At 41.1% G+C, this 19,157-nt stretch overlaps 1 protein-coding gene across 3 annotated transcripts in view; it reads left to right on the forward strand.

The window, feature by feature from the left end:
• The first annotated feature begins 200 nt into the window (after positions 1–200).
• Positions 201–19,157, forward strand: part of foxj3 (forkhead box J3) — a 91,905-nt gene continuing 72,948 nt past the window's right edge. For 2 of the 3 annotated variants that reach the window (XR_012594961.1, XM_074644240.1), the window contains exon 1: positions 202–532. The gene's annotated coding sequence lies outside the window, so the exon portion shown is untranslated. Of the gene's footprint in view, positions 533–19,157 lie in introns of all 3 variants that reach the window. The other variant, XM_074644250.1, reaches the window with a different exon arrangement.

Here is a 19,157-nt window from a genome sequence, read left to right on the forward strand (position 1 = left end):
TAAATAAAGCTGATCAAATTGATTGATGCATTGATTGAGCTCGTGTGTGGGTTTGCACTACGGGCTTGAAGCCTTTGACCGCGCGCTAGTTTCTGTGGCGGCAGGCGTGGCGTGGTGGTGAAAGGGTGAGTGAGAGGTAGAGGGAGGAGGAGGGAGAGAGAAAAAAACCCTTCATGTGCGTCGGTCGGTCGTCTGTATGAAAGTAGTTCCGGCCACTTAACCCAAACGGAGGGGGAAAAAGTCCCGGATGTTGGCTGTTGGCTCGGCAGCCGAGAGAAAGGCGAGAACGGGAGAGAAGCTGAAGAGAGAGGGACGCCACGGCAACACCGCGGGCACACACACAACCGGCGAAGCTACGGTTCTTTTTACAACCGGACGGTAACCCCAAGAGCACCGGGACACTCCCGGGGAGCCCGCTGCTAGCTGAAGAAGAGGAGGTTGGAGGAAGGAAGAGGAGGGGGCAGTTACTGTGAAACTACCGTCAGGATTAACACACACAGAGAGAGGAGCCGCCGAGCAGCTTTCACCCACAGTAAGTGAGCTAACACGGGCATGGAAGTTAGACTAAAGGCCCACGACATGGACGACTTTAACGGGGAAGTGAGCTGCACTGAAGTTGTGGGGATTGAGCCCGGTGAACAAGGCCTTGGCACAAAGCTGTGGCGGGGTTTCTTTTCTTCCTCTCAGAGACAGAGTCAGTGTTTCTCTGTGTGGTCAGTCAGTGTGTTAGTCCACCGCTGTAACTCTCAGAGTTGACAGCTCTCTGGTCGTCATTAGCCTGCTCTGCTAGCAACCAGCCGAGCAACCGGTGACAACTGACAGGGCAACTTTGACAGCTAGCTAGCCTAGTTTTTATGGTAGCCAGCTAACTTTAGCTGAGCGTTTGTCGACTCTCTCCTCTCCCAGGACTATAGGTGTGTGTTTTTAGGTGTCTTATAATGACCTATCCAAGCCTCTCCAACAGCTAGCTAGCTGTTTGGTATGTGAGACGTCCTGCATGAAAGTGTGTGTGTGTGTGTCATTTGGCTTTCCTGCATGCTCTGATGGTATTTGACTCACAGCTGTTGCAGTGTGTTTTCTCGTCTGTCAATCCTCTGTTTCTCAGGCTGGCTGGTAAATTCCTCTCCAACAAAAAAATATAATGATCCCCCTGTATGTAAGTATGTATGTAAAAACTAGTGGATCTTTATGATGATGAGGCGCAGGTTTTGTCATGTCATGTGGCTGTGCACAATCAACAAGTGCAAAAGCGTGTTTCAAGGTGCATTTTAATGCGACTGGATTTTTTGTCTTGTGCCTCTGGTTGTGTGGCATATAAGATAAGATAAGATAAGATAAGATAAGATGAACCTTTTGGAAGTCGTCCATTAGAGGGTCTTCCTGATGAAATTAAAAGCTAAAAAGACTACGGATAAACACCTAAGAGAGGATTCCACAACTATTCATATTAATTTCTAGACAATCTGATAAATGAATGTACTCTGGCTCTGCTTACCTGGATGGAGTAACACCAGGTGTCACATCAGCAAACAGAGTGAAACACAGGAGAGGTAAAGGTATACAAAAATTATAAAAACAATAAAACGAGATGTAAAAGATACAAAGTGAATGGGTGAACAAAGTGTGTACAGTCCGTCAATAAATAAATGTAATATGTACATATGTGCAGTCTATAAAGTGGTATATAGGATGTATAGTGTAAAGTAAGTGTAAAGTGCAAAAGTGGTTAGAAGTCCAAGATGGTTGCAGATAGTGCATGTTTAAAGGTAGATAGTGTATGTTTAAACTTCTTAAAGTCCTCATAGTTCTCATATGGGGGTCAGCCTTGGTTGTGGAGCCTGATGGCTACCAGCATGAAGGACCCTTGTGAATTGCCCTGAGATGGCACAGACAGGTGGTTACAGTTAAATATTTGGACCTGTGTGCAAGACATTTTCTCCTGGCATTGCTCTCCTCTTTTGCTTTGATGTTTTCAACCAGTTGCTGTGTGATCAGCACAGGGGCAGACACTGATTAGTTAATGCTACGACTTTAAACTAAACAGCTGTGGCATTTGCGTGCAGCTGTATACAAAAACGGTGCCCTTGCTTTATCCTGACGGCCTTTATTAGAGGATGGATGACTGAGCTCCTAATTTGCCCCGCTGTCAACTTGTGCAAGTTTTATCAATGATGTCACGTTGTTATTTTAACGATTGAGGTGCAATGGGGGTGCAAATTAATAGCTGCTCATCATATACTCCCATGCTCCCAAAGTTTATTTTGTCATAAAGCCAGCACTGAAAAGGTTGAATTTATGACTAAAACAAAACATTATAAATTCCCCCAGAATATCCCTACCCTGCCAGACCGTCTGCTTCAACTAACAAAATGCCCATAGCCTTAGTCAGCACCCACAATCAAAGGTCAGACCTGGTTTGCTTCTTAATCACCCATCCTTTAAATAGCAGGCCTACAGCGAGCTGTCTGGATCCAGGCTATCTGTGCATGCAGCTTTCGAAAGACACATGGTGTTTGAGTTTTGGTGTTATTCCATCCAGGTAAGCAGAGCCAGAGTAGCTTCATTTATCAGATTGTCTAGAAATGAGTATGAATAGTTGTCAAATCCTCTCTTAGGTGTTTATCCGTAGACTTTTTAGCTTTTTTTTTATTTCATCAGGAATACCCTCTAATGGACGACTTTCACTTCTGGAAATAAACGGCAGCAAATCAGGACCAAAATCAATTTATTAACAACGTACACCCTGCATACTTAAATAAGGGCTCATTAGAAAGTGTGAACCCCATACGTATGTTTTAATATATTTCCATCAATTAATATTATTATTATGCAGTATTAATCAATAGAAAGGATAAACGCCAGTCAAAGAGATTATCAACTTATCAGACAGACAGTGGTGCCCACGTGGACTATCTACTTTTTCTGATTTTGTGATTCTGTCTTACTTGCGTGTTTTAACTTCTTAATTTAATAGGCTATGTCTAACGCTTATGACAATTTGGGTTATATTCCCTTAAAAATGCTCCCTAAATAAAGCAGATTTGTTGATCAATAGATTGATTGACTGATAGGCAAGCACCCACAATCAAAGGTCAGACCTGGTTTGCTTCCTAATCAGCCATCCTTTAAATAACAGGCCCACAGCGAGCTGTCTGGATCGAGGCTATCTGTGCATGCAGCTTTAGAAAGACACATACGTTTGGTGTCACTCCATCCAGGTAAGCAGAGCCAGAGTAGCTTCATTTACCATATTATCTAGAAATTAGTATGAATAGTTGTCTGTCTTATTCTGAGAATTGTCCTGCTGCTGTACTTTCTGTTGCTCTCTGAAAGGCCCCATGTGCAGTTTATGTTAGTTAGCGTTTTATTGCACTGTCCCAAGGCTCGGTCTACCACTGAAAGACATCTTAACTCTGTCACGAGAAATACTTTGTCATTCCTGAAATACATTTTTTTTTTGTACGTTTTTTACAAGCAATAACTTACGTCAATTGAAACATCTAGCCTATGTGAAACACAGCAGTGGAATAATTGGCATAGACAATGGAAGTGACATTTTTCCTGTTGGCTGCTGTAAAGAATAGACCTATAAGTGCAGCCGATGCGTGCTTTTTTACAGATTGCGTCCAGAAATATGAATCCCGGTACACACATTGTAGAATTTTTTTCCTTAGAGCTCTACTCCATCAAATTATGTTAGTTTATAAGCTATGTGGTTACTCAGTTTTGTTTATGACTGGAGATGTGCAGGCACAGACTTAAAGTCTCCTGTTTATGCATGTTTTTGGTGATTTAAAAAGCCCTTTTAGTAGTTGTTATTTGCTATTTTACATCAAATCAAATTGAGGAGGTTTAGTGACTTTTTATGGATCCCTATTTTAAAAACCCCCCCCAAAAAAACCTCAATGTTTTGATGAATGAATTGCACAGTTGTAAAGAAAGTATAGAGAAGATTACACATCTGTTTATTCTCACAGTAACCATTTAACAGTGTGAATGGGATGATGTGTTACAGCTTCTCTTTAATGGTGGTTTTAGCCTGCAGTGGTCTTTGAGAAGTCTGTTGCCTAATGGTTTATAAACACGACACCTACTTCTCCAAGGTCTTCCTGTGTTCTCTCTGTGTGTGTATGGCGCCGGTAGCAAATTTATCTCTGAAGAAAAATTACTTTGCCATCATCTGTAAAGTGATAGTGTACAATTTAATAGATTAAATAGAATTGTGACAAGATATGTGGCTAATTTGGATAGATGTCAAGAGTGGTCAGCAAGCCAGTATAGCAGAGTGAGTTTAGAGCAGGTTTCTACTCTTTAAATACAAGCTCCTCATTTTGAATTCAGTATGTGGCCCCGTGCCTAGCCCCGTCTCACTGAGAGGCTTTTTAATTTCTCCCCTTGTTGAAGTGATTATTCAAATGGCCATCCGTGAGATGCAGTTATCAGACTCCTGGTGGTAGTTGAGCCTGTGGCAACATGAATGCCCATCACAGCCCCCCTCCCCACCACCACCCTGTGTTGTTGGACTGCACCCAACAGGTACTCTCTGTAGCAACCCCTATACGACTGCCACATCTTACCCCTCCGGCTGAAAACCTATTGTGTTATGCTATTGGCAGATGGCAATTTATTCATGAGGACGTCTGATATATTTTTTTGGCATGGTGTACTGGTGGTGATGCTGTTGTTCAAAGGCCTCTGTTTAGTATTTTTACGATGACTTATTTTTGGTCTCAATCCAAAGTGGGCTTGTTTCAATTCCTCTCTGCTCTGAAATGTTATTTTAGGTTGGAGTTTCTTTTCACTTCATCTCCCATCATCTTGTCCTTCACTCTGTTTTTAACCTTGGATTTGGCAAAAAAAAACAAACGGGATCTTCCTTTTCTTTTCAACAGCTGTTAACTCTGCGTGGAGGCTGGGTCGTCCTCTAACGCGGCTCAGGCCAAATGACTGGACAGTTTTGTTAGAAATTCCTCTCCGTATTCAGCTTTATATATCCAGTGTGAAGTGAAGTTTTGCTCTCATGGAAGCTGTGTTGGTGAGAAGGGACTGGCTCAGTCTTCATTAGCAACGCCGTGCATCACTAGAATGCAGATGAGCTATGAAGCCATTCATCTGCTGGAAATGCCTCCCTGATTCCAATTTGAATCTTGTTTGCAGTCACATTGTGTGAGCCCACTTCTCCATGTTAAAGAAGTCTCTTTATGTGAGAGATCAGAGGGGGATAATTGCACTTAAGTGAACCTCATTTAGTGCTGGCCAGAGCAATTACTGTAACTGCAGTTCTAGGCGTTTTTTGGGGCCTGGAGCAGCTGTCATTGAGTCTCTGTAGCTGAGATATCAAATGGTGAATAGAATGACATTGGCATGGCATCATGGGAATGGCAGATCCTTGGATGGATTTTAATTAGTTTATGCAGTTTTTTGCTTCTTTTTTTTTTCCATCCAAAGAAAAGCATAATTAAAAATGACAATTAGAAATGCATTATTTTAGTAACGATTGAAAATAAATTATTCTCAAGGTGCTGTAAGGTGAAAAAAGCCAGTACTCTTTCTTCAGGCAAAAACCCCCCAGGCTTGAGGGAGATGTTTTATCATTAATGTTATTCAGGAGCCAAATTTTGAGTTTTGCTCAGCTGGGTGCTTTAATCTATTTTTGCTGTAAATTAATGAATTTTTAAAGAGTCCCTCGCTGGATACGGGTGGATGTGGGAATGCAGCACTGGTTCAGTTTTCAAACAAACCTCTACTCCACCGTCACCCCCACCCCTTCACCACCCACCCTCCTCGCGGGATGGAGAGAATTTACTGAAGCACTACACTTTCATTTTTTATTCATCCAGCAATACACTGCGTAGTTCTCCTCATCCCACCCCCCTCCCAGTCTATTGAGTTGAATCTGTCAGTGAACTAGTCCTATATGCTCCAATTCACGTCCTGGGTTGGAGTTGGATGTGGACATGAATCAGTGAGGGAACTATGTGATGTTTAATTCAACTGGTTCGCTGCCTAATATCATCGGTACATTTGCTAAGATACATGTCTTATCTGAAAGTGTTTAGCCATTTATTTCCCCAGTCTGACTAATCAGGGCCCGTCTTGCTACAGGGGAACTACTGTAACTACCCACACCAGAGCTTGCTGGGTAAGTTTAGAAAGTGTAGGAGAAGGGGGCGGGGGGGGTTGGCGGCTCTTGTAGTGCATGCTGGTTTCTGTGACTCATTCCAGCTTTGTGGTAGCAAAAAGACTTATACATTTTGTGGTAACTCTATTATGAATGTTCGACTTGATCTTATCTCTGCATTAAGTTCAAGTCTAACTGTACATGAACAGAAGTGTTGATATAAAAAGAGAATATGTGTTAGGTGGTTTTAGTGCAATAACTGTGCAAAGGAATTCAGGGCCTACAAATCCCCTCCATTAAAGGGGAGTTAATGTGGTGCTTAATGACATGTAAAACAAAAGATTTCAGAGTAAATGCACTGCTGTGTCATCTGAGATTTTACTTACTCGGTTGCCAATGAATAACCACGTCCTAAACGAATAAGACTGGATTGACTTTTCAATGCCTTGAAGGATTTGATAATTCATCATATCGTATGCTTTGTCCTTGAGTTTTGATAGGCCCTCAGTATCAGTGTATTTCTTTTAAGCTGTTTTGTTCTTTACTCAGTAGAAGCAATTGATATGCTTATATGATTCACACTCTTAGGAGACTTTTGAGCTGTGTGCAGGAAGAGAAACTCACTAAGCTGACACAGCTTAAGTAATAAGAACGTGGCTTTCATCATAGTATCTGTTTTAATCATTACAGTGGCTCCTGTGGCAGATACAAAATTCACTTCCAGGTGAAACGGCAGAATACCTAGAGACTGTTTTAATATAGAAGAGATGAGGCCTTCTGTCAGTTTTGAACGGTGAAAATCTGAAACTAAAAACGGTAGCACCAACAACGCTGGCTAAACAACGCAGCTTTGTCTGCAGATCAGCAGCCACAGAGCTGTTAGTCATGACAGATCATACAAATGGGGGCAACGGCTCCTGTTCTAAAGTCCCGCAGAGAAATGACAATTTAATAACATTATATTCCCAAATGTTACCTTCAGTTCCTTCTGTGGACGTCATGCATTTCATGGCAATTTAGAGGTGATACCATGACAATGACAAGTGTGGGGTCTGCCAAAAACCGGACTTGATTGATGATAATCTCACCGCTCTGTGAGGAGGTGGTTGGTGCATGCGTATGAGAGAAACAAACACAGAACCACAACTTTAGATATACTGATTCAAAGAGCAAGGATGGTTGTTATGTTAGTCACTAGTGTTGTCACGATACCAGACTTTGATACGATACCCTGCCTAAATATCTCGATACTGATACTGAAACGATACCATGGCAAAAATCTAAAACATCAGGAAAAGTAATGGAATAATAGATGGCAGAACATGGAACTTAAAATTATTTTTTTATTAATTAAAAATGTTTGAATGTAAAAATGTATTCATTAAAAAAAATGAATTGGTATGCAGTAATCTCATGTCCCCAATACTTGAAGCTGCAGTGGGTAGAAATGGAGCAAATATGATTAAAAAAAGTTATTTATATAAAATATTTTACATAAATTATTTAAATAAAATGACCTGTGATTGGCCAAAGTCTCCTGTCATAGGCTAGATTTTTTAAAGCCTGAAAACAGAGCCATGAGGAGGTGCAGAAATCCACACTTACTACACTAACACTAGAATTACAATATGCTGAAAGGTTATTATGAAATTTTTGCCAAATGATGCCAAAAATATACTGCCTACTGCAGGTTTAAGTTTATGTGATTTCTTTGATAGTTAATTTTATATTTCCATTTAATTTTGATCATGCACACATATTTACATTTCATACAATCTGTATTCTTATTTCTATTTTCCTCATAACTTATCTATGTTTATATTTTTATTCTAATATGGAACAACTGTTATTTAAATTTTAATAAAGTATACCTGATCACTTATTAAACAACGTGCAATAAGGCTTTTTTTTTTGTAAAACAGCGGCCCTTCTTGCGCGTCAGTAACAGTTAAGGCGTAGAGTGGTACTGCAGCACCGAAGATGACGGGAGGCTTCAAAAACAAAAACGATAATAAATTCAGATGATGTTCTGGAGAAGTTGATGAGAGAAAAGCTGCTAAAATCAGGAAGACACCACAGTAACTGTAGAAAGCGCTGTGACGAGTCATAGTGGTGTGAAGAGAGAGAAGAGTCACTCTCACCGGACTGCTTTTCCTCTCCGTACATTTCACGTTACAGAGACACATGGTAAAATATAACTTTAACACCTTGCTCTTTGGTGAATTATGGGTTTGCCAAATTACAGGAGATGCTTGGACAGATTCAGAAAAGATGGTGAATCTAATGTTATCGGTACATTTGATCAGTAATTAGAAACGCGCTGTCATTTCCTTTTCTTATTTTTTTCTGCTGATAGAGACACCAGCTCAGAGCATGACTGTGCAGCCGGCAAGAGATTCATGACCTGCTTTAATCTTCTTTTCAACTTCACTTGTTGACTCCAACCCTCTGGTTATGACTACAGTTAATTTTTTGACCACTTGCTCCCACCAGCAGTAAAGTTAGAACTGCCTGCTCCCGCAGGATCCCAAACCTAATGGCGTCCTCTAAAGCAAAGTGCTGCACACACACACACACACTGCCTCGCGGTCGCACATCGACGCAACTCACTGCTCCTATTAAAACATTGTCATTCTTAAAGTATTGATACTGATAAAACGGGGTATCGTATCGTTTTTAACGGCAGTGTATCGCGATACCTTTCTAGTATCGATATACCGTGCAACACTATTAGCCACTAATTTACAGCAAAGGACTGTTACAAAACTGGAGCCAAAGTTTTCCTTTAATTCACCTGCTGAAGACGGTCAGGGATGTTTGGTGGAATAATCTCTTCTGTAATAGGTTCTTGCTTCTTTACTGCAGAAGTATTAGTATTCGTAAAGGAAGTGTACAATGTAAATTGGCTTATTTACTGCGGTGTACTGTGTGTGTTATTCACTGTGCAGCAATGTAGTAACAGTGAAGAAATTCTCACATGTTTGAATGTAAATCTGCAGACTCGGAGAGAAAAGTAAAATAGGGTCAAGTTTAATTAAGTCCACCATCCTAAGCCTGCTTACTAGGGTTAAATAGTGGCGTCTTGAGGACGTGGACTTACTCCCACATCACTCAAGTTCATCCCCTGCTGACAGTAAACTGGTGGGAGACTGATCATTTATCATGAAATCACAAGACAGGGCGCATTTCAACAGGCTTGTGTCGGTTGATCAGACCTGAAGGCTGTGTGTAGCTTCTCCATTTGTTTTGTGATTTCAGACAATGTTAATGTGGGCCGGTCCAGAAATAGCTTCATGTAGAAGTTGGAGACTGTGTGTGATGTGGTGTGTGTGTGAGGCTCATGATCTGTAGGGGCTAGTGCCAAGTTTTGCAGATGTGGTGTTGGTTGGGAAGGAGCTGCGGTGGATCTGTTTTGACCCGATGATTTAACACTTTTTCAAGTTCATACATCTTCCTTATGCCTCGTCGTCCTCTGCATGCTCAGCAGAATTGCACATCAAAACCTCTCTGTTGTCGTCATTTGTCGCTTTTTTTTCTGCACGAAACCTGATGGATTAGCCTTAGATGTAGTACTTGGAGTCTCCATCTGTGATTCAGAAAAACCCTAGCAGAAGCCAAGGATTCTCTCGGTGGAGTTGGAGGAAATGTTGATCTGCGTGGACCAGGAAACCCACACAAATGATGACTCGCTCTTGCCCCATCATTCCCACCCCGTCCCTCTTTCTTCCTTTCACACGTAGTCTTGATTATTGTTTGATTTTGTGTCCTCGCTTCTTTTTCTTCATGTCTCTCTGCGCCACACTCTCCTGTGCTCTTCACTTAGCAAACAACACGTCTGTAGAGAATTCAGAAGAATGCATCTTGTTACTCAGATGAGTCATACTTCCTCTGGCCTGCATGCCTCTCCCTCGGGTGGATGAATGAGAGGGCGGAGAGGTTAGCTGGAGGAGGGGCTCAATGGCTGAGGCGACGTGGTTTGTGCCGGTTGCCCAATGTAATTAAGAAAGTATCGGTGTGTTGGTCACAGGGCCTGAGACGTGCTCATCACTGCCTGCTTGGAATGTGGCCGTCCCTAGGTGGCTGTGTGACTGACGGCTTTGACCAGGCTGAGTCACCGACTTCAAAAAGGAACTGTTTGGAAATCTCGTGCCCAGATCTGACCCCGCCAGCCAGCCGCTCTGCTAAGGTGCCCTGGCCCTGGGAGGAAAGCCCGGGGCCTCGGCTCTGGAGAGAAACAACGCTGCACCTGCAATCTAAGAAATCTACTTCACTGAAGTGAATTTATATGGTGGGATGTAAAGACTGTGGAGGAGTTTGCATGCAGTTACTACGCTTAAATGTTCCTCAAGAGGCCTGACTACAATATAAATTTGTGTGTGTAAATTTATGATGATGCTAAGTGTGCAACATTCCAGTTTTCTGCTTTTAATTCCCTAAACCTCTGCATCCAATTTTGCGTGATATTACCTTGTACCACAAAATGCACCGAGTAGTAAGTAAACTTGATTATCTTTTTATAATCCTAATGAAATGGTATCAGTATACCATTAGGCCCCTCTCCGCTCTAGCTCCGTCTCTCCCATACCTGCTCTGCTTGGTCCCCTGCCAACATCTATGACTCACAGGAGACTGAGTGACCTACTTTTTAAGTCTTCTAGGAGTGCCAGAAGATCTTTTTTATTTGCAAGACAATACAGTGGGTAAATATAAGTCAATTAAAATGCACTTAATAGACCCATTTTTGGATTTAAGCACCTAAAGGCTGTGTCAGCATGGCAGCGACCTCAGAGGAATCCCTTCATTATCACAAGGAAAGAAGATATGTAGTAAACAGTTGATATCTCATTAGAAGCAAACTGAGTTTAAGGCCACACTGGCTCTCATCAAGCTAATTTAAAAATATAACTCATTTAAGTTCTCTCATAATCCTGCAATGTCTGCGCGCTTTTTCTATTGCACATTCCCAGTTTATCCAGGTTGTCAGAGATTATGGTCTCTACATGTAGACAAAGCATTTATCTACATGAATCGGTGAAAGTCGCCTCAAGGCCTAGTCAGTTTGTTTTAGTAATGATAGAGGTTTGCCTGTACTGGGAAGGTAAAGTTTGAACAGTTGCTCTTAAATATTATATGGATTAAGATGGGAGATAAACATGTTTGGGTACAGATAGTCTCCCAGATGCATGGTTTATAGTTTGTGTACCTCTGAAAAGAAAACAAGGACGGGATCAGAGGCCATAGGATCACTCAGATGGTTGGATGGTTTGAGCTGGTTTTTGATTGGAAAAAGATGCAGCTTTGCAGCAGATGGAATTTCCACTTTAATCGCTAATTGCCGTTTTTTGGTCGTGTTGTCTCTCATTGAAGCAGAAACAAGCTGTGCAGCTGAATGCGGTGTCTTGGCTGCTCTTTTCCCTTCTACAAGGCTTGGCTGCTTTGATATGTCAGTTTTGTTTTAGTCTGCCGCCTTCGTCTTGACACGATTGGCCCCGCTCGCTCCGACCTCCTGGAAACCCCCCGGCATGCCCGCCCCAGGGTGTGTGTTCAGTCATTTATTCGGCTTCCTCTAAAAGACTGCCATGCCTTCACTTCCCTCTAGTTTCCCTCCTCTTATTAAGATGCAGAAGGCAGAGCAGCGTTTGGTCTGAAAGGCTTACTGCGGGGGTGGGGGGGTTGGGGGTACTGGTTGTGTACAGTGGGGGGTTAGGGAGGGACTGTGAGCACGGGGACTTTAATGACTTAATGTGCACTGTACAGCCCGGCCACACTCCAGCTAAGTTGTGCAGGCAGCTCACAGTGCTCTGATATCTGCCTTTTTGTGTGAGTCCAGTCAAGGAAATTCAAAATGATGCTCTGACAAAAGTGACTATAATTGGAGACGAACAAATTATCAAGTCTTTGGTTAATGCTGATTGCTGCTTAGGTTTATGCCTGATAATCCCTATTTAGTCATCCGAAATGACTGCTTTTTTGAAACCTCTTTTTTTTTTAAATCTCGTCTGTGCTCAAATGAATTTTGTCATGTTTTTGCCCAGTGGTGAACCACTTTGACCGCCACTCTTGCATTTCCCTTTTTTGTTTTATCAAACATTTTGCTTTCAGTGAAATCCTCCTGGTGGCTTTAGAAAGCCCAAGCATGAAATTTCTCACTCCAATATCATACCTACATTGTCGCCTATATACTATATGTACACTGTTACACAGGCATGTCCTTGTATTTGCTGGTTGTGTGTTTTTTTTATAATATTTCTCCTGTAACCAGAAGCAGGGCTACAGATCAACGCTGGTGAAACTGGTGCCAGTTTAGTTTTTCTGTTATTGGCTTCAGCTCAAAATCTGGTCACACCCAAAAATTTGCTACGGCACCACACATTATTCCCCACAGAACCACACATATGCTTTTCAGTCACAGGACATGCAAATCAATTTTAGAGCTGGAACGAGCTGCATCGATGAATTTTAAAAATGCATTTATAAATGCATCTCAAGTAGAGGTCGCACACACACACACACACACACACACAACACACACACACACACACACACACACACACAGTGACATTAAGCGTCCCGTTGTATTTCACAAACAAAACCAGTAATTGAATGTGACTTATATATACAACTTGATATAATATAGTTGCAAATGGCAGTGGCTACGTTTGTGCCTCTTGACGAGAATCATCTCTGTTGCTAAAAGGGATGCACCGATACTGATACTGATACTGACTGAAATAGCTGGATTGGATATCGGTGACAATGGGGCCGAGCTATTAAATTCAGTTCTATGTTTATATACTATGTATTAATTAATTAAAAATTAATTAATAATTAATTAATAATCCTGTTGAAGTTTTGACCAATTTGTTGCTGCATTAAAACAGTTTACACTGTAATTTCTGTTAATTTTGAAGATTTTTTTGCCAAGTTGTTAATGTATGATTTATTATCTTAGTAATAAATAAACATTCACTAAATTTATGTTATGTTATCTATTTATTTATTTGTTACATCTTTGTTTTTAGGAAAGCAATGTTTAAGTCAAGCCTGATGACCACACAGTGAGGCATAGAGCTTATTGATTAAACACTGGTTTTGGATCAGTACTCTGTATTGGCCGATACCCAAAGCCCAGGTATCAATATTGAGACTGAAAAAGTCGGATCGGTTCATACCTAGCTGCTAACACATGGCAGCAGGTACACCTAGCTAAAGCTAACACAGTCTAATGCTACAGTCCTGCAATAAATCCTCCCTTCATGAAGGTGGTAATGTTCAGTTTTTGTTGAAACTGTTTAGGAGGTGTTAATTCAACTTTATGATCGTTTTGGAGAGTTTGGTTGGTGGTGCTGTTGAACTGTATTGCATTATACAGACAGAGTGGTGTATAAGTGAAAAGTTTGGTGGCACTGAGCCTATTGTCATATCAGCCTAAAGTAGAGATTAAAATGTTTTGATGTTTCTCACCTTTCCCCTCATCTATTGAGTTATAATAAACACTGTGGCCTTGGTTCATAAATCACAGAAGTTTCCAATTTGCCAGATTGCTTTAATGCATAATGTGTATTAATAAAGACAGTCTCAACAACAAAAACAGCCCAAAACAGTCAACAGATTTGCACAGAAATGCCAACAAAAACACCGAAAATTGCTTCAAAAGAGTTCAATGGGTTAATCACCGTAGCAATTTACTGCAGCTATCAAATTGATTTAAGAAACTTCTAGGAAATACATCTGACAATAAAGAACTACAGTCCTATAGTCATACAGCAGACTATCTTGTGATATTCAATAGAAAAAATGGTCTAGGTAAATATTTATGTTAATAAGAAAATTCAACTTTTTAATCTCCAACATTTCAGAAGTAAACAAAAAAGTATTAACACATAAAGTTTCATTTGTGTTTGGGGGATTTACCTGTTTGATTGTAGGCTTTGTGTTGCTGTGACAACCTACGGCAGTAGGTTTCTTATGACGTCGTCAACACGACCTCAAACCACCGCCGTCACCACCTTTACATATAGGGACAGTGCAACCCCTTCAGAAAAACTTTCAGGGAGAACCACCGAATTGTCATTTCTGAATGGACATTTTGAGGTCAACAGATCGTGGTTTCACAGTCGTCTCTCGCTGCAGTCAATGAGTTAGTTAATTTGTATTAAAATGAATTTGTGATACAGTGTGTTTCTAAAAAGAGACCCTACCTTTTGATGATATTCCTTTTTAGTCAGATTGCATTGAAAATAATTTGATATAAAGGAGCCAGCTTTGTGTTTAAATCTACCATGCAGGGCCTTATTTTGCAAGAATCACTTATTCCTTATTTATTATATCTTATATGTTCAAATAGAGTATGCTAGTAGTAATCAAGTTGTTTTCTATATATATAAATGTATGTCATCCTAATATTGCAACTTTCTGAGAATATGGATCTGAAAGTCTTGAATCATGTCCAAGTTCTCATTTTTAATTTCTCTTTATTTAATATATCTGCAGCTGAGTATGAGTCACAGTGAACTGAGTAGGATTTTCCTTGCTGATATGATGCAATAAGTGCACTGCAAAAATAGACTGTCCATAGCAGCAGAGTGTGTTTGTTGATTTATATTTCAATAAGATATGGACGGTATAAATAAGTTAAATGTTTCAAACTCCATTTTTTCCTGAATGACCTTTATAATTTGCAGGTCATTGAGGGCTTAGAGCTATTTTGCTAAAGTGAGGTCGGTGGTCAGTGGTCAGCGGGGAACAGTGCAGGTCAGGTCAGGAGCTTGTACGTTACCATCGGTCTGTCTGCCCTCCTCTCTCACTGTGACTCATGATCACCACTTTCACCAGGGGAGTCATCCTGAACAAAAGCACCTCATTTGAAAACGAAACATGCACTTTTTTCCCCTTTTTTGAGGTTTTGCTATTTTTTTAGTTAAGTACGTGACAATTAGTCATTACTGACCAAGAAGCGGGCATACTATTTCTGCTCATGCTCTGTCGCAGTTGTGACGGAGCATGCGGTAGTATCAGAATACCAAGTTATATAAAAATGAAGATAATGTGTCATTCCAACTGATCAAATAAAGGAAACAGAGTTCTTCAGAAATGTTGCAGTTTCCTGTTTTCACTTCACTTATAGTTCATGTGCTGGTCAACGATTTTCTACATTGTTGTAGTTCATAAAAGTTAACATATTGAGAAATGGAAATCTTTTGGACTGTAGAGCTGTTCTCAAGGTCCAGGACAGCAACGGAGAGATGTATTGCTCATCGTCTATGCTCCTTTTAAGGTGATTATGGACAGAATTAATATCACAATATTTATTAGATTAGAGCATCATTCCTAATGATGCCACAATATTTATTAAATATTCAAAATATGAAGTTAGACAAATGTTTATCCCTTTTGGGTTAAACTATTTGTTTTATTGCTCTACTCAAACATCCTGCAGGGTGGCAAATAAATAGATTAGTTGTTTTAAAAAGGTCCAAAAATAGTGAAGCATGCCCATAGCATTTATTCTGAGGCCAAGGTCTTCAACTTGCTTATTTTTTCTGACCGACTGGCCAAAACCCAGAGATATTCAAAATCCTCAAATTTGAAAATCTGGAACCAACAAAAAGAAAAATCTTGATAAGTAAGGGATAATGTACAGCAAGTCGGTTATTGTTGTGAAATAAACCCGACAAGGCAATGCCGTGGACCCCGACACGAAGCCCTGAAGGCGTTTATTTCACAACAATGACCCGTTAGCTGTTCATTATCCTGCTTATTACACGGCTGCTTACTTAAGAAATCAATAATTTGACACAAAAACGGTCCGCCAGAGTCTGACTTCAGAGCTGCCCCCATAGCAACGGTCTGTTATACATAGCAACGGTCTGCTTTAAAGAAATTCAACAAAGCCATGTAATAAATTACTTCAATCATTAATTAAAATTTGTTGTCAATTGATTTTCTGTCAGTCGACTAAATCAGTTGGACAACAAATCATTACAGCACTAATGTAGAAGAAACAATATCCTGGAACAAAAAAAGTTCTCAAGTATTTAAGATCTGGGACAGATTTGTTTAAAACTGAAGGTATCTCTCCATCTATGAGAATGTAGTCATAATATGAAGAAAGATGGTAGTTGTTATTTCTGAATTATCACCCAGCTGTAGCTGTCTCACAAATTGACTGCAATAAAATCAAAAGGACCGGTTGAGAAACCATGACATGCACATAAAAAAAGATGGTCATCGGTCTAGGTGTGTGATATTGCAGTGGGAATGGGGACAGATGGCGCAGCAGCATATAACTCGTGGTCTCATCCTTCTCAGCTGAGCAGCCTTGATTGGTAATGTGCAGGGAGGGGAGCAATGTGCTGGAAGGTAGACTTCTGTTTTTCAATTTATTTCCTGAATATAGATATATTTAAACTGAATACGGTGCAGTATAAATTCTTTCTGGGGGAGTATCTTTGTGTTTGTTTGTGTATATATATGTGTGTGTGTGTGTGTGTGTGTGTGTGCGTGTGCGTATGGCCTGTTTAAGAAGCCTGCATTTGTTTGCTGGCTGTGTCTGGGGCCCAAGGTGGAGCTCTTTCTGTCAGATGAGTGAAGCTCTGCAGAGGCAGCCACTGGGAGTTCTGTTTCATCTCCTCTCATACTGCTCTGGAGCAGACATGCAAATCTGCTGTAATGAGCGCAGCCTGTGTGGTGGTGCTGGTGGTATTCGGGGGGGTGGGGCGAGGAGAGGAGGGGGGGATGAACTCTGGAATTTAAGGTGGGGGGGGGGGAGGTGAGACGCCGACAGCCGAGCCAGATAGCAGAGCAGGGAAATTTAAGGGGTTTAGGAGAGGGTTATGTCAGGAGCGCTGAAAGTGACAGGAAGTCTTCCCTCTCAAATCAAACATTCATTAGCCCGCTGTGGCTGCTCTCTTCCCTTCGCTGTTGAAACATCGAGGTAAAGATGCAAATGGTGCCACGTTAATTAGCCTTATCTTTTACACCAGCAAGACGTGGTGTGAAAAAAACACTGCGCAGCATCATCATCACTGTTAGCAAATGTAATGAGGCTTTTGTGTGAATTCTGCTGGAAGTTTAGCATCCTGAAATGCTTGTTGTTGATGTAATTCTCAGGTTTGTGAATGTTTCACAGCTTTCTACAAAGAGGTAACATATTAACTTACATGGCAATTAAACATTGTGAGTGACAGTATCTCTTAAGAAGAATCAAGATACAATCGCATGACTTAAAGAACAAGTTGATTCAGTTTTCCCGTCCATAAACGGGTACTACATCTAATGATTTATGCAGATAAATACATTTGCTGTGGGTGCTTTGACTGACGTGCAGCAGGAATATTTCACCTGCCATCCACGCTGCAGTCTGTGAAGTGTGTCATAAACCCCATTAGTCTGTGCTGGGCTGTCCAATAGCTGTGCCAATGTGATTTTATTCACTCATAAAGAATTAAATCCCCAGTCAATGTTGGGATGCTTTGGCCTCCGTCTCCATCCAATAATGTAAAGCACTCAAGACTTTTGATGAGCTCTGCAGATCGATCGGAGGTTAACAGCCACTTCACATAAGCTGAGACCTACAATATGTCATGGGGTCTTTAAATCTTGATAACTATTCAGGGGGCATAGTAGTTTTCTTTGCCCAAAAAGACACAATCTATACACTCCAGAATCTAAAAGTCAGGAAATAAAGCATTTTCCACCATAAGAACCATGAAGATTAAGCAAGTTCACTGATAATGGATTAACAATCAGAGTGGTTGTGTTTTTTTGTAATGCACTTTTTTGTGACATATATTGGAAGGAGATGCACAGAGGTGGAAAAAGAAAATACCAGAAAGGGAAGGCATCCATCTCCAAAATAGAGAGGATTTACTGAGTTCTGGGGATTTTTCCCACACAACTCCATTGACAGAATTACAGTTAAGTTTCAGTTTAATTTCTCTGACTTTCTGTCCATCTTTAATCCTAATATTGAGGACTTCCTCCCATTCATTTAAATGTGGGTGGTGCGTTTAGGCTGCGGTAGTGGGGACTGCAGGAAATGCTAGAAAAAAAAAAGCAGCAGCAAAAAGTTGAAACAGAATCAACTTTTGGAGAAACACAACCCGACGTCACACTGTGGTGGCCAATCATGTAACCGCCGATCAGACAGGAAATACGCCCACGGGAAGAAGAGCAGCATGAATGACCAAAACACAATGAAGTAATATTATGCTTCACGTGTAGTCACTCAATTTGGCCTGTGCACCAGTTTAAAACCCAACGTTTGGATAGGCCTCGCATCCTGGTTAGTTATCGGAAGTAAATGTGTTCTTTTTAATCTGTCGATGCAGACAGACAATCCCCGGCGGGCATACTAGCAGCATGGCGTCACATAAATGGGCCATTTAAGTGACACTCCCACACCGACACACAACCCTGCGCTAATTGCTGCAACGCCCGATTTGGTGTGAATGCAGTCTAAGTGACAACCAGTGCTTTAACGCTGTCTGAATGAATGCTGTACACAGTTGTATTCTGAGGCTTGTGCTAGACTGGAAAAGCATATCCAGAACTGCAAACTGACTCCATGCTTAACCACTAGAGAGTAGTACCTTGGGAGCAGAGACTTGGGGGAACTCAGGAAGAGAAGTTGGACCAGGAATTTGACATTAACTGACTTGACCAGTGTTAAAAGCAAGCTATTTCACAAGTTGGGAGTGAGCTGTTGACCCATCAATATGATGCTAGAGAGCAGAATAAAATGTCAACAGCCCACACAGCTTCTTCACCTTCCTCCTTTGAAAGTTCCTCATCGGAAACACCACAGCCAATTTCACAACAGCACTACAGTATCTCCCTCTGCTCTGGCTGACAACACGCTCAGATTGCTGCCTGACTGCTTCTTCACACTGAGGGAGTTCCTGTGTGTCTGACGTGCCAGGCTATCAGAGGGTGCACTGGGTGGGGACGTCATCGGGAGTTCCTCAGGGTGTCTGAGGCCTTTATTTGTCACTGACTGAATAACAGGTTAACTATTAATCACCCTCAGCGGAAA

Source organism: Sebastes fasciatus, chromosome 1 (assembly GCF_043250625.1).
Source record: "Sebastes fasciatus isolate fSebFas1 chromosome 1, fSebFas1.pri, whole genome shotgun sequence".
In the NCBI taxonomy this organism is placed as follows: Eukaryota; Metazoa; Chordata; class Actinopteri; order Perciformes; family Sebastidae; genus Sebastes; species Sebastes fasciatus.